This window comes from Cupressus sempervirens, chromosome 4 (genome assembly GCF_028749045.1).
Source record: "Cupressus sempervirens isolate cs-2001-9-10 chromosome 4, ASM2874904v1, whole genome shotgun sequence".
Classification (NCBI taxonomy): Eukaryota; Viridiplantae; Streptophyta; class Pinopsida; order Cupressales; family Cupressaceae; genus Cupressus; species Cupressus sempervirens.
Window position 1 is genome coordinate 46,994,068 of NC_143121.1, and position 20,615 is coordinate 47,014,682.

Here is a 20,615-nt window from a genome sequence, read left to right on the forward strand (position 1 = left end):
TTTATTTTCTTGCATGCTGAGGACATTACTCTTTCCTATAAGAGTCAAAGGTAAAATGTTCATGATGCTCTATAACTTACAATAGTTAATTAAACACCTCTAACAAAAATGAAAAAATGTTGCATTTCTCACCTACACCTTATGTCATATGCATATGAATTGAGATCACATTTAAACTATGACCTCCTTCCACATTGCTTAAAACCAAGAGATTCACATAGTTAGTTGTCATTCAATGATAGGTTAATGTTGAAATTCACTTGGTTTCAAGAATAGTTTAATATTATCTACTAATTAGGGCCAACCATGTGAAGGTGGAAGCTCAATTGGTCCCACCCGTCCTCCCCACCCATCCTCCCCCCCCCCCCCCCCCCCCACCCCCCTGAATTTTTTTTTTTTTCTAAATTCCCTGTTAACATCTAAAATATTTAAGAAAGGATCAATCTTTAAAGTACCTAGAGTGTCTTGATCACCTCATGCTACTCTCAGGGGAAGTCCATCTTCATTACTCATTATAAATTCATCACAATTCTTTAGTGATTCCCATACATCTAACACGGGTACATCCAAGAATGTCCTCATCACATCCTACTTAAAATGAATCCAATATTACAAAATGCCCTATAAGAAATAATAGTTCAACTGAAATAAACACATGATAAATGAAAGAGAAAAGAAGGAATCTACTTACCAATAGGCATTGCCATCACATTTGTGGCCATGCTACATGTTGAATGAGTTTTATTATTTTTTTGTTGTGCCAAGATCTCTCTATTTATATACATATATACATACATAGACACACATATATGTGTGTATATATGTATACATACACATGTATACATATACATATCTATATATACATATGTATATATATGTATATACATATATACATACCTACATATATACATACATACAAAAATATACATACATACATACATACAAAGATGTATGTATATAGAGAGAGATATTTATTAAGGTGTTAAGTGACTTACCTCAAGATCTTGCACGCAAATAATGCAGACTAGGAAAAATGAACAGGGTTCACACAAAATTTACAAAACCATATAATAGCAGATATTTTTAGAAAGAAACAAGGCATAACCTAGTCAAATAGGTCTAGTTTATGATAAGCTAATATAATTACAAATTTGTACAAAACCATCATTTGATTAGGTACAATAAAAAAATGAGATGTAGAGATCACAAGGGTGTGACAACGAGATGTAGAGATTATAAGAGCATGACAACGAAATCCTAGTTCTCTACTGATCTCTATAATCCACAAGATCTCTTTGTATATATACATATGTATATATGTATATATGTTTATACATACATACATACATGCATATTAAATACATACATATACATGTATGTATGTATATATAGAGAGATCTTTTTTAAGGTTCCTATTACATCTTATCACAACAAAAAAATTGATCCAACTACATATATATTCTAGAATCTAAATAATAAAATAATAAAACTCACTCAACCTATGCTAAATGACTTACCTCAAAATTTTGCACATAAATAATGTAGAGTTAATAGGCTCTCTCTCTCTCTCTCTCTATATATATATATATATATATATATATATATATATATATATATAGGGAAATATAGTTACTATAGGCTTTACTACTTCAAAACATTTTGGATCATATAGTGATGCCAAAATTAACAACAATAGTAGATACTTGGGATCCTCGTAGGGAGACTATGCCAATACATGCATGGTTACATTCTTAGCTTCCATTGTTGGGCTAGCATATGGAGCCTTTATATCTAACCATTCATTATAAATTGGGGAATGTTCTTCATGCTTGGCATGTAAGAGATGCATCTACATATGGAATTTTATCACCTTGGAAAACTATATTTGATCACTAGCTTTGTTTAAGTCTTGATTTTAATGAAGTAACAAAGTGGTTTTTAGGGTCAAAAGGACCATTTCACTTGAGCTTCTTCCTAATGAGAGGATACAAAGTCAGCTAAATGTAGCCCTTGAAATGATAAATCAAGTTGTAGAGGGTATGAATGTGGAACAACCTTGGGCTAGAGGGAATGTAAGCTATCTTAGGGTGACAGAGCAGTGCCAATTTGAGGGATGTCAACAACAAGAAGAAGCAAGAAGCATATGCTCAACATCAAGCCTCAACTTCCATGGGTAGTGGGATTCACTTGAATAATTCCATGGGTGCACCTCAGTTGAGTTTCAAGTCATTGTAATATATGCACAAGAAAATGACATCCATTTTTTTCCTAAAGTGGGATGCACACATGATGGTCTTCAATTTTATGGATTTGGAACTCTTAGTATCTATTTAGATTCTATAAATGAACAATTGCTTGCATATTACGTAGATAGATGGGTGATTGCATCATTAAAGTAGTTAATTAAGATGCATTGTAGTCAAATTGGAGGAAACTGTTCATAAACCAAACATATAATGAAGAGGAAACTTGAAAACCTGAATGATTAAATTTTGAAATCAAAGCTATTGAGGCTGAAACACCTATGCTAGAGTTACAACACAATGTGAAGTTGATTTTAGATATTTAAAATTTAAAAAAGAAAAAGAAAAAAAAAATGACAAAAATAATTCGCCATTTGTTTTGATTGTGGAGAGTTGGGCATGAAAGAGGGTGGAGAGCTATGAACAAGGGTGGAGAGGTCTGAATGTTGGTGGAGATTTCATTTTTGTGCGCTTGTGATCACTATATTTTGTTACTATACCCTTATGATCTTTGCATTTCATTTTCATGTCCTTGGTGGAGATCAGTGGAGATCTTTGATTTCATTGACATGCGCTTGTGATAGTTTTATTTCATTATCATTCCCTCATGATCTTTGTTGGGAGTCAAAATTGAAGCCCTGATTTTGAGTACCATTTAAAAAAAATCAAGCTTTATAGGCACTTTTTGGTGCATGCGTACCTGACTATCCTTTTGAGGCCTAAGAAGTGTTTAATGTTTCTATCACTTTGCATTTAGTATATTCACTCATCCCATAGAGATAAATTGTCATTCTGAATCATTCTGTGAAGTTTCTATTTGACCAATGTCCAAATCTTCATTTTTGCCTAAGTGTCAAACAATGACAAGAGGCCTAGTTTGCATATGAATATCTCACACCTAGTAATGTTTCATGAATCGCCACTTTGGAAGTGTTTAGTATCCATTCCAAAGAATCTATGTTTCATATTCCATGTCATTTTGATATGTTTTGACTAGGTTTTGAATTCCTCAAAATTGGTTGTTTATTGTTGTCGTGTTGATGCAAATTGTTCAGAATTTTGGGAGGCCTGTTTGACTTGTTATAACTTTGACCTAATTGACTTAAAAGAGAAAATTCATTTTGTATTGCACTGTAAAGGTTAGAGAATTGTTACATTTTAATTTTGAGCTTATGATGAATCTATTTGATCAGTTTTTTAATGCAATTCTGAAAGCAATTTGCAAAGTTTTACTAGTGTCATAAACTGTAAATTTTTCGGTACCCCTATTTAGGATGTCATAACATGGAATTTGTGATAAGCAATATTAGATGGATTTTACCATTGCATTCTACTCTGAAAATATTTTTAAGAGTGCCAATTTTCAAATCTTGAAAAATTCGTCTGTATATTTTCCTAGGTCCATTTGGTTCACAGAAAATGATTTTCTACTAGTGTTTGTGGTCTGCAAATTTGAGTAGCCCACTGTGACCATTCGCCAAATTTTCCCCATTATGTTTCATGAGCCATAATAATAGATTTATATTTTTCTCATGATATTGAACCAACACCCCAATTATCATGCCCCCAAGTGTTAGTCTACCCTATTTTCAAAGCCAAATCTAAATGCATTTTATGGTTTTCTAACTTGTTTGCTTGTAGGTAGTTTTAAATGAGTAACTTTGATGATCAGTATCTTTGGACTAAAAATTTTTCATGGGACAATATTCCATAGGGTACAAGAATGTAGAGCAAAGAATCAGTAGGTCTAATTTTAGAGACTAGTTAACTGTTTTGGTTAGTTTTTAGAGCCAATCAAATGAGCTCTTGGTACAAAATTGACAATTGGCAGTTAAATGGTAAAATAAACTCAATGGATATTTCAATGATTCATAAAGGGTTAAATTTTATTACAATCAATGTCAGAGGCTCATTAAATCATTTTGAGGTGTCAGATGTTTGAATTCAAAAAAAAATTAGCTAGACCCACTCTAGGGTTTGACTGATTCCAAATTGATTAAGTACTTTATGAATTTTAAGATGTTGCAATGATTCCAATTATTACAATGATTCATTGCATACAATATCACTAAAAATTCAATGGAGATCTTAAAAGAGAATTTTTAAGTGCTATTGATACTTTTCAAATTTAGACACATGAAATGCTATGAGAAATTGATGATTTTCAACTGATGATTTAGTGTTGCTTTATTTGGGGAAGGATTTTTCCAATGATCATAAGATATTGCTTTATTATGTTAAGCAAAAGCCTTACAAGTTGAAAGAAGGGAAATTTTTCTATGCTAAAGTCAAGAGTGAGTGATGCCACCCAAGCATATAGATGTTGGTGCATGGTTGCAAGAAGCTATAGTAGCCCCATTATACTGATTATAATCAAGGTCTGAAGGCTTTTTTCTTATTTATTTTGCAAAATTTCCTTCCAACGCTCACATTGTTGTATAAATTTGATATGCGGAAAGCTATAGATTTTGGAAATGAAGAGGTTAAATAGAAGTTAGTATACTATTGCTTGTGAAATGAGCTTTAATATCTAACCCATCTTCAATCTTTGTCCTTTCAATCTCATTTGTGTCATTAAGCTTCACTACAACCATAGATTGAGCATTTTACACATTTCCATTCACATGTGAATCTACAAGAATTTTTTGTTGTTCATGGGTTTCATCTTCATTCTCCTTCCTTGTATCATTTGTCACTAGTATTACTTTAGATAGGGGAATATGTTTTATCAAACCCTTTTGCATGACAACATTTATCTTGGTAAGTGTTTAGAATCCTCAATGTGTCCACATGGGAGGAAGAAGATCATTAAACTTTGAGCCACCTAGTCCATAACTAACAATGGCTTTGAATATGAAAAGGGGTGTTATTTACTAGATTTGGTAGACATAAAATTTGTAGCTTCTACTCTTCTAAGTGGATCTTCAATGTAGGGAGATGTGGGTTGTGTTGTGTGTTGATGTTAGTTTATAGTTTTTCATAAACATTTAAAGCACATACATGAATGTCCATGTGGTGAGGTTCTTTAGAATAGTTTTGAAATGATGTCTTCAGTGTTAAAACACCCAAGTCTCCACTATTTCTAGTGTCTTTTGCATGAATTTGTAGGCTTTAGTCATGGGATGTGGATTGCTAAGATAAATGGTTTTGAATAATTCAAAACCATTACAATTTTCTCTTTCTTTTAAAAGGTCAATGATAGTTAGTTGGATGAAATTTTCCAAGAAGAGTTAGAGGCATTGAAGAACACATTGAAGGAAAAGGCTCTGTGAAAAGTACCACTACAACCGCTACAATTAATATAGTAGGGGTGGGCTAGGGAGATAGGACTCTTTATCTTTAGGCTTTGTAGAATTTTCAATCAAGGATAGTGAGACCACTCTTCATCAAATTTTTATCATCCACATCCCTAGTTTTTCTTCATAACGAGGTTCTCCAAACAATGATGTCTCATCACTTTCCTAGTTTACGCCAAATCAAAAGACCAGTTATATCACAATTGGATAGTGATTCTTGCAAACCCATTGAAAAATATATGTTGATTGATTCAAAAAATGGTGGTGATAAGGAAAAGAGATTGCTCCATCTTGTTGTGCTTGAGGAAGGGTCATTTTAATGATAGGGAGGTGTTTTACAGTTGTTTTTGATCCCACATTCAATATGGGAGGTTTTCTTTTGTCTTTTATACATCCTATTTTGATCAAAGGTAGTAACTTAAGAGACACATATATTAAAGGATGAAGCTTTGCATTGTGGGTTCGAGCCAATTTGAGGAAGGAATAAATTTTGAATAAACATGCTCCCCAAGTGATGACATCATCAGCTAGCTGAGCAAATTGTAATGTAACATGTGGCATGGATTTCAACAAGGTAGTGACAAGGTGGTATGAGATCTAAGGCACAGGATGGTGACACGTTGCACATCAGATGATTATTACTATGCTGCAAGAACAAAGATGCTTGAATGATAACCATGCAACATGGCCATCAGCTGATGTGGTGACCATGTAGTAGAATAGACACCAACCAGAGGATGACACATGGTAGTGATTTGGCACTAGATTGACTGAGATGGACCAATAAAAAATTGACAAGTGGTGGAGGTTTCCAAATTGGTATGCTTCCCAATGTGCTAAGGTGGCAGATAATGTCATGTGTCATGACATCACTCTGTCATGATGACATGGAAAAATGTTAACTAGGATAGTGAAATAGAGACAGATAATGTGGTAGTGATTTGACACAATGATGTGGTGGCCATATGGTAGAATAGGTAACCAATGAGGTGTTGACATGTGGTGCCCAAGTGGTTGGTGTTAGGTGACTAAGTGGGAAGTCAACAATTTAGAGCATGACACATGGAAATGCTAGTCAAATAGCTTTGACACAGATGAGAAAATTGAGTGAAAATTTCTTCAGAAATAGTATTTTTTTATTGTTTTCCATTTCTGAATGTGTAGGGCCTTTTTAAATAAATTTGAATTTTAATATATAGTTCAAAATTTAGAAGGTATTAAATATTTGAAATGAGATCCAATTTTAAAGCCTAGAAGGAGCCTATTTTTCATTTTAAGGTTCTAGGCATTTTTGATAAGTTAATATGTCACTATTATATATTGCCAAAATCAAGAGAGAATGAACTTTCCATTTCGAGAATTTTTTGCATAGGAGGCCATTGGAAAGTTATGCAAGGATTTGTCTTAGGTGCCTATTTTTTAGTTTCATTTAGTCCGGGCAATCTAGATTTGATTTCTAGTGAAATAGTGAACTGATTGAATGTAAAAGGCAAGATGAATGTAGTTATGGGCAAGTTTTGTTATATCTAAGTCATCCAAATGGAGGTTTTATCAACATTCTAGATGCATTTCAAATATTTTAGTAGTAGGATGATTTTTATCATTAAAGAAGAGATATTTTGAGTTTTTTACAAAACAACAACGAACAATAGAGATTCAAGTGGACACATGTCACTTCTTGATTAGATCTGGGATTCCATTCTTTTTCTATATCTTTATTTTTCTCATCCATTGTAGAGGTCCAATTTTGAAAAAAGTTCTCATTGTTGTGATACCATGTTGGCAATTTTCACTATGAGACCATGGCTTCTAGTTTTGATGTGTTTTCATCACTATGATACCACATTCTTCAGCATATTTCTCTTGTATGAACAATAATAGAAAAGATAATGTAGCTAGTTTTGATCTATTTAGTTGTTTTGTGAGTTGTTTTATATGCATCTGAATGTATAGTTTCAAAAAAATGAATACAAATGAGCAGAAATCTCTTAGTTTCATTTAGATTCTTATCTCCTATCTTTGCAATCTGCAATCTTATGTGGTTTAGGGACAAAGAACTCAAACCTATTTACATCCCCTTAAGGTTGTATGCCTGATATATTTTGCTGTTGGAATAAAGGGCCAAGTAAATGCTTGATATATTTGATAGGGTTGCTGATTATTTTAAGAAGGATACTTCATGAGAATGAGGGCTTTATGAACACTGATGTTTGAATCACAAGGTGATAGTACAAATATGATATTGTGATGTATGGAATATGTTATTGGTATTATAGGTGTATGTGTTTAATTTTTGGAATTGCCCAATAGATAAGGCATTAATCAACTATAGGATCAACTTGTTCTAACTACTAGATAGTTAGGGTTTTTCTGAAATCAACATCATTAATCAAATATCTTTCCCTTTAATGTTGAAGAACTAAAAAATATGCCCTCACTTAGCTTATCAATCTCTTATGCCATGTTAGTAGCTATTTCATGTCTGAGATCTTTGCATGAGTGTTAGAAGATTAAGAGTTTTATCTTCTTTGTTAGAATCAAGTGTATGTTTTAGCATTGGTACCATATAAGTCAATTTGAGGTACACCTGCCTAGATTTTGTAGAGCCTAAAGTAGAAGAACTTGGGTCTAGTCTTATAGTTGGCATGGTGTTTGAAAGGATATGTTAAGGATAGGAAATAGCTGCCCCTAGAGGTATCTTGTTCTCATCAGGGTAATTTGAAATTGTGAAGCTTCAAAACATCAACAAGATGGTGAATCTACTAGGGAGATAAGATGGCAATACACCATGTTAAAAGGACAAGAATCTTTTTGTGAATTGAATATTTTAGTCCCTTTTTTTTAGTATGGCTTTGCCCATCTGAGTCACCAACAAAATGCCAGCTCTATTGGGGGGTCTAAGAAGAAATTCATTGTCAAAGTACTAGAATCTCTAGTATAAATAGCATTTTCAGAATCTATATAATAGACAAACCTTGAGAATTTGAAAAAGATCCATTACAATAGGAAGAATTTTCTACAACAACAAGATTGTGAGGTGTTTTCCATTTCTCTATTGAAGATTCATTCCTCCTAGTTATGCCTTGTTCCTGCCAATAGTAGTTTTGAAAGAATTACAATGATTGTTACATTGTTTTTCTTTCACTTTGTCAAGGATGTGAAATTCCAAAGTTGTTATATGAAGTTTTCAAATATCTGTTGTAAATTTTGGACCAACTTGTTATGTCTTGCAAGTTAGGAAGATATTTTCTCACTAATTGAGTGGCAACTTGAAGTTATATCTCTATACCAATGCATTGTGAAGTTGAAGGTATTGTGAAGAAAACAATAGTTGGAATGTAGATTTGAAGAATTTATCTCAAGCTCTTGACAAAATTATGTGAGATGCCATGCAAAAGTTACTAAATCCATATGAGATCTAAATATACTATTACTTGTAGCATTGAAGTAGTTTGTAGGCATCAACATTGAAAGGTATTTTCCACTTTCATGACACTTCTTTTCCATGAAAGCAAGTTCCATAGAAGTTTTCCCATTAAGTGGTATTTTTGGAACTAAATATGAGAGTGGTTTGACATATCTCAACATACTTTGTGAAGGATAGATTCAGAAAATGTTTTTACATCTTGAAGCATGTTTGGAGTATGAATTGGTAGAGAAGTTTTAAGATCTGTTGTAAGTAATAAATTATGAAAGTAATTGTGGTGAATGAGTTCTAAGTTTGTAAGAAATGGAAAATTTCATTTCACCTAGTATGTAGCTAGTGGATAAAGATTGTAAATCTATTTCTACCAAAAGGTACATGGCATTAATTTTTGATGCCATTCATGGTTTCCCAAACCCTATGCCATATGATATTAAAAAACATTTTTCTAATTTTAGTGGGAACCATGAAAATTCAACTAGTCATCATGTTCAAATGTTCATTGATTTGATTGGTAATTCTAAAATTGCTCATGAAGACATGCATATAAAGTTGTTTGTTCAAACTTTGGAAGGTGATGCCAAAGATTGGTTTTCCTTTATGCTAGCATGTTCTATTTCATCTTGGGATGAATTACATTTAGCCTTCATGAAGTAGTTCAAGGAAAGAATAAGCATCTCTAATTCTTTTGAGAAGTTCTTGAAGATCCAAATTAGAAATGATGAATTAGTTCTTGAATTTAACATCAAATTTGCATGAGTTGTAAATGAGATTCTTGAAAATTGTAAGCTATATGATCAAGTGTGTTTATTGGTTTATCTTGATGCATTTTGCATTTGATAAAAAGATGAGTTATCTATTAAGAGATAAAGAACCTACGACTTTGCATCAGGCATTTATGACAGCGATAGAGATTGAGAACAATATAAAGTATAGATTAACTAGGAGCCATTTTTCTAGAAATGTTTGCCAACATGATGAAGTTCAAAGGAGAACTCAATATCATGTAGAGTGTTCAATTTTAGATTAGCATGTAGGTGATACTATTTTTGTAAACAATTTTGTTGAAAATTCAAAATTAAAATGATGTGATAGTGAAGTTTCTTTGTTTCAAAGGAGAGATGATTTTGTTCTTGCTGAATAGAGTGTACATGTTTGTAGTATCACAGTAATAGATGACAGAGTTAGTTCATTTGATCAGTTAAATATGCAAGAAATGATTTCAATTATTCCTTCTCCTATTGATGGATTGAATTGTTTTGAGAATGTTATAAACTTTGAACGTGAAAGTTTTTCATGTTAGTATGAAGATGAAGAAGTGGAAAGTCATGTTTTAAGTGATGAAGGTAAAGTTGATGATTTGATATATTATGAAGAAGCATCATTTGAAGACAATGATGAGAGTAGTTACTCAAGTCAAGAGGAGGACAATGATAGTATATGTTCATCTTCATATGAATTTGATGCAAATTGGGAAGAAGAAATAAATGATGGAAGTGAGTACTACTATGCTAGTAGAGCTATGAGTTCCTTTTCTAAATCTAAAAGTGAAGCTTCATTTCAGAATTATGCAAATCAGCTTGAGGTTGAAAGTTGTGAAGAAGAGTTGTCTACACAATATGAGGATAAGAAGATCATTCATAAGGACAAACTACTTAATTGTGTAGATAAATGTCATAAAGTTACATGCAGTAGTAATCAACAACACATGAATGATTCTAATATTAATGCATTAGGACCTATTGGTAAAGTAAATGATGATTGGTTTGCAAGAAATTTTAATCATCTTATTGAAGAAATTCAAGTAATATTGATTTATATACTACATGCTTCATTGATATGAATGGTGTGTCCTCATGTGATGGTTGTGATTCTTCTTCTTTATATGCTAAAGATGCTCATGATAGTGATGTTAGAAATGATTTGAAGGTTTTCACTAATCCATTTTATGGTGAAGAGTTTGGTGTTGATCAACACATCACTTGTCATAACATCTACAAAGGAGCTTTGCATGGAGTTATCAACCCACTTTTTGAAGAGCATATGGAATATTCATATTTAGTTCAAGATGATCTTAATGATGATACATTGTCTTACTACTATAAGAGATCAAATTTTTCTTCTTCCAGATGTGATCATAAAATTAATGATGGGATTGCATATCATATATGGATAAAAAGGTGTTTGATGAAGTTGTTATTGAAGATCCACATGCAACTTGCATAGAGTTCTATGGTGAATACTCAAATATGATGACTAATCCATTTGCTGATTTCAAAGGACCATTTGAAGACTCTAAATTAGTCTTAGATTCTGAAATTGATGATATTTGTGGTTATAAATCTAATTGCTCATTAGAATACCATCCAGTTATACATAAGGATACACAATTTCAAGGTATGTGTGATCTTTTTCCCAAAGTTGAGTATGAAGCCTTCATATTCAAGATTGATATCATGCATGATTCATTCATTGGAAAGGATTTTCAATTTGGGTCTAATATGTTTAAGCATGTTGATTAGTACTTTCATAATAAGCAAGTTGTTGAGAATGAATCTAATTTTTATATGCGTTATGAAAGTGAAGGTGTAGATTCAATTTTGCCAAATGAGTTGATTCATAATGCTAATTTTATTAGTGAGATTGATAGAAGAGATATTTCTAGCTTACCTCATTAAAGTGTAGATGAAAATTAGATATATGATAGAGGTAAAAGGTTTTGTTGAAGTTTAGTGGCCCAAGGCCATCGTTTGTACAATCTAGGAGTAGTTGTTTTTTGCTTTCAATAAAGTTGTTTGAGAGAAGTTTCTGCTATCAAGTGTGTGGTCTACTTCTTCCAAAGATTTGAATCTTGTCCATGCCCATAAGGGACATGCATCCCCAAATAGTGCCACTATTGGGACTCAAAATTAAAGTCTTTATTTTGAGTAACTATTAAAAAAACCAAGCTCTATAAGCGCTTTTTGGTGCATGTGTACCCAGTTGTCCTTTTGAGGCCTAAGAGGTGTTTAATATTTCTAACACTTTGCATTTAGTATATTCACTCATCTAATGAAGATAAATTATCATTCCAAATCATTTTCTAAAGTTCCATTTTGAACAATATCCAAATCTACATTTTTTCCCAAGTGTCAAACAATGACAAGAGGCCTAGTTTGCATATGAATATATCACACCCAGTAATGTTTCATGACTTACCAATTTGGGAGTGTTTAGTATCCATACCAAATAATTTGTGTTTCAGATTTCAAGTCATTTTGATATGATTTGACTAGGTTTTGAATCCCTCAAAGTTGGTTGTTTACTGTTGTCATGCTGATGTAAATTACTGATAATTTTGGGAAGCCCTATTTGACTTGTTATAAATTTGACCTAGTTGACCAAAATGAGAAAATTCCTTTTGCATTACATTCTAGAGGTTAGAGACTTGTTATGCTTCAATTTTTATCTCATGACGAATCAATTTGATTAGTTTTTGAATGCAATTTTGAAAGGAATTTGTGAAGTTTTACTGGTGTCATAAAGTGAAAATTTGTCAGTAACCTTGTTTGGGATGTCATAACTTAGAATCCATGGTAATTAAGATCAAATGGATTGCACTTTCTCATTATACTTTGAAAATAGCTTAAGCGTGCTAATTTTGAAATCTTGACAAATCCGTCTACACAGTTTCCTAGGTCCATTCTGTTTGCAAAAAGTGCTTTTATGTCAGTGTTTCTAGTCTGCAAATTTGAGTAGCCCAGTTTGACCGTTCGCAAAATTTTCCCCATTATGCATTATGAGTCCTAATTATAGATTTATATTTTCTTCATGACAGTGGACCAATGCTCCAATTTTCATGCCCCCAAGTGTCAATCTACCCTATTTTCAAAGCCAAATCCAAATGCATTTTATGGTTTTCTGACTTGTTTTCTTGTGTGTAGTTTGAAATGAGCAACTTTGACAATCAATATCTTTTCATTTAGAATTTCTCATGAGACAAGATTTGACAAGGTGCAAGAATGTGGAGCAAAGAATCAATAGGTATGATTTTAGAGCCCAGCTAAGTGTTTTAGTCAATTTTTAAAGCTAGTCAAAGGACCTCTTGGCACGAAATTGACAAATTGTAGTTAAAAGATATAACAAAATCAATGGATATTTCAGTGATGTAGTAAGGGATAAATTTGATTACAATCAATGCCAAAGGCTCATTGAATCATTTGAGGTGTCAGGTGTTTGAATTAAAAAAAAGTTTAGCTAGACCCACTCTAGGGCTCAACTGATTCCAAATTGATAAAGTACTTTATGAACTTGAAGATGTTGAGATGTTGCAATGATTCCAATTATTACAATGATTCATTGCATACAATATCACTATAGATTCAATGGATACCTTAAAAGAAAATTTTGAAGTGCTATTGATACTTTTCAAATTTAGACACATGAAAGGCTATGAGAAATTGATGAATTTCAACTAATGATTTAGTGTTGCTTTGTTTGGGGAAGGATTTATCCAATGATTAGAAGATAATTCTTTCTATGAGGATGATGTTATATATTTCCTGAGCTTTGTCCATACGAGTCCAAGTCAATTTTGTCAAGCAAAAGCCTTACATGTTGAAAGAAGGAAATTTTTTATATGCTATAGTCAAGAGTGAGCGATGACACCCAAGCATATAGATGTTGGCACATAATTACAAGAAACTACATGAGCCCCATTATGCTGATTATAATCAAGGTCTAGAGGCTTTATTCTTATTTATCTTTTAAAAGTTCCTTCCAATGCTCATGCTCTTGTGTGAATCTGATATGTGGAAAGCTATAGATTTTGGAGATGAAGAGGTTAAAGAGAAGTTATTAGGGGGGGTGAATCAGAAGTAACTAACTTTTAACCTTTTCAAAAATTTTAGCTAAACTCATTCACATGCATCTTATCCATCTAATAAACATGAAAGTAAAGACATGCATGAAAACAGATAACACACAAATTTGGTAACCTTGGAACCCTCCAAAATGAGAAGGTAAAACTGGGGTGGAGATGACACCCACAAAATATCACTACAACAATATGTAACTATTCAAGGTTACAATGTTTGACCACTTCTAATGGTTTTCCTTTTGAAAGACCTATCTTGTTAAAGACTATACACCCTATTAAAAGTGACCTAGTTAAAGGATTTAACTACCCTGCTAAAATTAGGTCTAGTTAAAGGACTTTAGTACATTCACTTGGAATTCCAACCTATTAAAGGATTTACAAATGGCTGCTAGGCGAACCTAAGTCCATAGGATTTCCATATCTAGTACAATTGCTAGAGAGTATTAGAAAGCCTTGACCTAATGACTTGCAATTCTCAATTGCTAATTTTAGATCCTTGTTTTTCTCTGACTACTCTAATCCTTGCTTGATCTGATATGTCACTCTTTGAAGTTTTGATACTTTGTTCTTGATCAAATGGATTCTGCAATGCTACTTTGTTCTTCACTAAGTCTTTTCACCCTTCTGCACTTTGCTATAATTCACCCATACATTTCTCTCTCACACATCCTCTCTCTTTTATAATGGGTTTTTGTCCTCCTTTTAAAGATTTCAAAGACTTAGGATTAGGTATTAATCTACAATCAATATTAAATCTTCATTTCCTACTCAATTCTTGCACTATTCCTATTGATTGCATGTCTTCTCAATTTTTCTTATTGGTTACATGCTGATTACATAGGTAATGCAAAAGATTTGATCTTATCTTCAAGATCCTTTGAGATTCATCCTATGACGGCTCCAAAAATGGTTTACATATAAGTTTATGAAGATACAAATTCATATGCTGATTCTATATTATTCGACACTTACTACTTGCCAATGCTCGACACATATAATTTTTTTTTTTCCGTTTGACATCTATACTCTGCTCAGCACCTATAGTGACTTGGTATCTATAGTGACTTAGCACTTAAACTTCACTTGGCACCTGAAGATCACTCGAAACCTATTGAATTTTCTAGCTCATAACACACTGTAGCTTGGCTTCTATGTTGTATTTGACATCATCTTGAGAAATGGTTAAGTGTGTGGACACTCAATTTCCAAAACCAATATGAGACTAACAATCTCCCCCTTTGACATGAGTAGCAAAAACACTTAACCAAACATTGTGAATCTGATCTCCATGAGTATACTATATGTTCTATTTGGCATATGTACAATACTTTAATAACTTGTTCAAAAACTTTGTATACCTCAAAATTTTTGAAACTCCCCCTAAGCTAATGTGTCAATTCTGTAACCAAAACTCTTGTGCTGAATTTTTCTTATGATGATGTATCTGATACTCTTTGCCTTGTCTACCTTTGTTCCTGTGTACCATATTTCTACTTCCCATACTCTCTATCTATTCCCCTTTCACATCTTCTTATAGTTTTACATCCTTTTGGTTTTATTACTTATTCAAAATTTAAATATCTCCCCCTTTGGATATTCTTTCTTACTTTCATCAAAGAATGTATTATCTCCCATTCTTATTCACATCTCCCCCAAAAAATTATATCTTCCCATTCTTATTAGACATAGTAATAAATTACCTCCCCCTTTTTGACACTTATGTCAAAGGGTCCTATGAATGAATATAATAGTTCGCCAAAAATATTTTATTTACCTCCATAATCATCTCGAGAGAAGCATCCCAATTATCTAAAGCAATCTCCAATGATTTTTGTTGGATGGTTGTCTTTGCTGCAAGATGTACAAGGCCTTCTAAAGTAAAAATATTAAAATATTTCTTTAGAACATTTTCTACATAGGCCTACTCCTTATGTAGTACTTCTAAATGTGGGGTAATAGAAGATTAGATTTGCATCAATTTGGCATTGATATTGGCCTCTTATGATATCCATATAGCTAACTCCTTATGTGTGTGGAGTGTAGTTGCAAAATGCTTCTCACTTTGAGCTAGATTTTTGGGTAGCTGTGTGCTAGAAATCTTGAGATTTCATTCCAAGCTCAGTATCCTTTGGCTAGTTTCTTGTGTGAAAGATGATGAATCACACAACTTGGAGTACAATGAGAATACATTCCCAAGTATTGTTTTTGCCTTTTCAATCTACTTAGCCAATTCAACTTGTGAGAGTGTTATTTCACATGATATTTTCTCATTCACTTTCATCTAAAAATTCTTTTTTGACCATTCTAATAGTTTTACATTTGTATCAAGGTATTCATTCTGTACCTAGTCCATAGTATTGGACAATTGCTCCATTATGGGCTAGGTTTCATCAGGTACTTGGAAGTTGAATGCATCAAGAAATATATCTTTAAATTCCACTAGTACTTGCTTTTACCTATACTCATTTATGAGTATCTCTTGTCTCTTCCTTCCTTCAAATGCCTCTTGCACTTCATTTTTTTTGTGCTAAATTCATAGTTCTGGAGTCATAACTAGGTATGACTATTTCTTCATCAAGTGCAGGATCTCCATAGTGAATTACCATTGCAATCTTGGTAGAGCTCAAGCCTAGTGCTGAAATCTACAATGGTACTGCATCAGTGCTTGACTTTTTAGTAGGAGTCTCCAAGGTAGGCAAGTTCACCAAAGTTTGTATTACCTCCAGCTCTTTAGGGGTCTTCTCCTCTTCTTTACTAACTTGATCAATAATGATAATTTGAGGAGGTGCACCTTGACTTTGTGCAGTAGGAACATCTTGTCCTATTTGTTCCTTTGTTGACTCCTTAATAGTTGTTGTTGTTGTGACTGTGTTATCAACCTTAGCAATTTTATCCTGTTCTTCTTGCTCTTTGGGTTGATCTATTGTAGCTGTGGGAGGTTGTGTAGGTGGTTCTTGAGTGTTTTATTTCTCCCTTTTAATTTATGCTATAGCCTTTTTCACTTCATCCACACTCACCAAAACAGGATTTGTACAAAGTTGTGATTGCATTGTAGTTTGGTGAAGGATCTTTTTGAGATCCTCTACAATAATTGGATTGATGTTTTGACCTAAGGTGTCAAGAAATTCCTTTACAATTATTGTTTCTATAGGTGTTGTCTATAGAGGACTTGGTGAGGCATTTGGATGTCTTGGACACTTAGTTCTTCTTGTTATTCTTCAGCTGTTACCTTTTCTCCTTGTGTCTTCTCCACTGTTTCCTTTTCTTTTTCTTTCTCTACCTCTTCCTATTTCTCATTTTCCCCCTCTTCTTCATCATTCTTTCCTTCAAATGGGTCTTCCCACCCTTCCTTCATAGTTTTCAATCCATAAATAACCTTCCACATAATAGTGGAGATCTGCACAACATCCTCAATTTGGTTTTGCAATATACTAAAGTCTCTATATTTGGGTGCAAATTTGCTTCGATGCTTTTTGCTAGCCTTAGTTATTTGACCTTTAGTAACATTTGGTATTACACAAGCCAATGTAGACTCCCTTATTCTTTCTCCATTTTGAGATAGTAATGCCATTTATTCTCAACTAATGAGCTTAGCTCCTTAGGCATTGAATTGTCTAGTTCAAGTGGGGTGGTCTTAAACTTATCCATCATAGTGTAGATGGACTCTTCCACTATATTTTTTTGTTCCTTTGACAACTTATTAAAATCAATGGTCTTTAGACCAGTTAAAACTCCATTGTATTTGATATTATTGCAAACACTTTCCAATTTAGATGTGGTAGAATGACTTACCAATCTGAATTGATCTTCATCAGACTCTGTCCTTTCTTTGTCTGATTTAGGAGGTGCAACATACTTTCTTCTCTTCTTCCACTTTGTAGGTCCTCCTTGTTCTATTTCCTTCTACTTCTCCTAATATTTTTCTACCTGAGTTGTAGCCCTGATATCAACCCTTGTAGTTGGCTTGGCTAGGCTTGGTTTTGTAGCCTTCTTCTTTCCCTTGGGCTATGCAGCTGGCTATTTTTAAGTTTTTCTTTTCTTGGGCTCAGCCTTGGGTGCATATTGGTTGGAAATTTCATCCTCATCTACATCCTCTCCCATACCTTGGGTTATAGTAAGTGGTTCTTTACCTTGCTTCTCTTCATCATCCTCAACTTCTTCACCTTCTTCCTCTGTTGCTTCTGTAGTGCCTTCACCAAATTTGGCTTTTAATTTCTTTACAAGTTTATCCTTCTTTTTCAATGTGGAGGTATTATTCAACTCCATATCCACTTTTGATCTCACCACATCATAGGTTCCAAAATGTGGTGCATCCTTGTCTATTTCTTTTGCTAATAATGTAGTTATTGTTGTTGATGCTTCATCTATGTTTATTTCATAGCCAATAGGTCTTAGCCATCTCACTCTTGGTATGACAACTTGAATGTATGTATAGCCTATATCTACAAGAAAACATACATCATTTACATGTTTCTCCACTAATGACACTAGAATTCTTAGCCTTTTTTTCATTTTCTTCCAGAAGTCTTCAAAATAGCTAGTCATTAAGGTCTCAAATTTAGCTCCCATTTGCATAATATATTCATTAACTTGAGCTATAATAGACCTATTAGTTTTCCATGCAAATTTTTCAAAATAAGGGAATTCATTCTGAACATAAAAGAATATGAAAATCAAAATAGCACTAAATTTTCATTAGGCTCCTTTGGTTCTCCTTATTGCTCCTAGATTCTCATTAATCTATTGTAGTTGTAGTTTTGCAAGATCATAATTATGATATTTTTTCACTAATTTATAACCCACATCTATTGCAATGCAAGGCACACTATTGAGTCTACTAGATTGGAAAAATTTGTGTGCAATAACTCTGATAGCAAAATAAAAAAGAGGGTCTTGGATGGTATCAATTGTCATCGCTCTCTTATTCTAGTTAGCACTAGTATTCTTCTCAATTGCCTCCTTGGAATCACTCCTAAGGGTCTTCAACTGATCTAGGGTTGGGTACCCTATCACTCTATGCATAGTTCTCTTGTTGATTTTCATAGGACCATCCTCCAACCATAAGCTTCCATCATGTATTTGGCTAAGCACTAGTCTAATGCATTCAGTCTTAAACACTGTAGGGAATTCTAGGGCACGTGTTAAACCCTTCTTCTCAACAATCTGATATTCATCCTTTAACACTCCATTATCACATAGTCTTTCATATGCTTCCCTCATTTCCATGTCTCCCACAGCTCCAATCTTGCAATTATAGCATCTCCTAACATCTTGAACCATTACAACCTTGGGGGGTATGATAGATAGGGCTCCAACTTAGTCATTCTTGTATGCTACCTTTGGCATTGGGTAGAAATCAAGTTGTTTCACCTCATTTGACACTAGCTAGATTTCAAATCATTCCTTTTCCAATGTTTTTCTAGAGCTAGAAGCCATTTTTGCAATCTAGGGTTTATATGCAAAGAAAATATGAAATTACATAGCTTGGCACAAATGTAAATACCTCAAGATCGACGAAATCATGTTGAAATGTTGTTGCAATCTTCTTAAACACTGGATTCCCTTCTTTAGACTCATTCTGCACTCTTTCTCATCTTTGGTCTGTGTTCACGTTGAAGAAAAATAATTGAAAACATGATGATATACTTAATTTTTTTACTAAATTTAATGCTTAGTGTGTTTACAACTATCTACTCACCTTCCATTTTCTTTCCATCACTCAACTTCCACAAGAGTGTAACTTACTCAACTTCAGTTGAGATTTCTTCTTTACTTGGCTTCTACTATTTTGACAATCAACTCAGCATGTACTAGTTTTTTACTTGGCATTTGAGGGCAACTTGGAAACACTCTTTGAAAATCTAACTTTGCATCTTTGTTCATGCTGATTTCTTCTTTTTAGTACTTACATGTCTAGGAACTGATGTATGATAAAACTTTGTAAATCAGTCCCTCATGCATTTTCTTTGCTTAGTTTTATGAAGTGTGATCACTTGACTTGTTAGGTGAAGTGATCCCTTCATTTGATGTGCTACACCCATCTTTCTTCTTCCATGTCTTATTCATTTCTCCTTTGATGTTTTCAACATCAACGTTCTCTTTTCCTTTGTTGTTCTTTGAATTGGGTGCCTTTGAGCTTGTTGGGCAATTCTTTCTGATATGACTAGTCTTTAAAAAATTGAAACATGTGGTTTGGCTCAACCATCTATTGTAGTTCCCTTTGAAATGTGTCCTTATGCAATTTTTAGGAATGTGTCCATATTCTTGACAATAATGATAACTATACCTAGTGTTGTAGTCTCAATTGTAGTGATGTCCATGGTTATTTCGCTTTGTTGGCTAATTTGGTGTCCACATAGGCTTTGATCTGCACTCAAAAGCTCTATGTCCATACTTCTTGCAATTGTAGCAATGACCTTCAAATCTTGGTGTTCTGTTAGTCCTTGTCCTACAGTCATATGCTTGATGTCCTAATTTTTTGCACTTATGATAGTAACCCATATTCTTAGGTTTGTCGTGCTGATGGGCATTCTTGCTCATACATACATTAGAGGTATGTCCATTTTTACCATAGAAATGACAAGTAGGTTTAGAGTTCTTACATTTATTACTCTTTTCTTCTATAGTCTTAGATGACTATCCTTGTTAAGTGCTATTATATGCTAGTCTTGAAGTATCGTTGCTAGCCCTTAGTGATTTTAGTGGCTACTCAAAGTACTTCATTACTTCATTGGTTTTATTGAAGTTCTCTACAATTTCATTCTCTCTTTTTAGATCTTTTTTTAGTTGTTCAT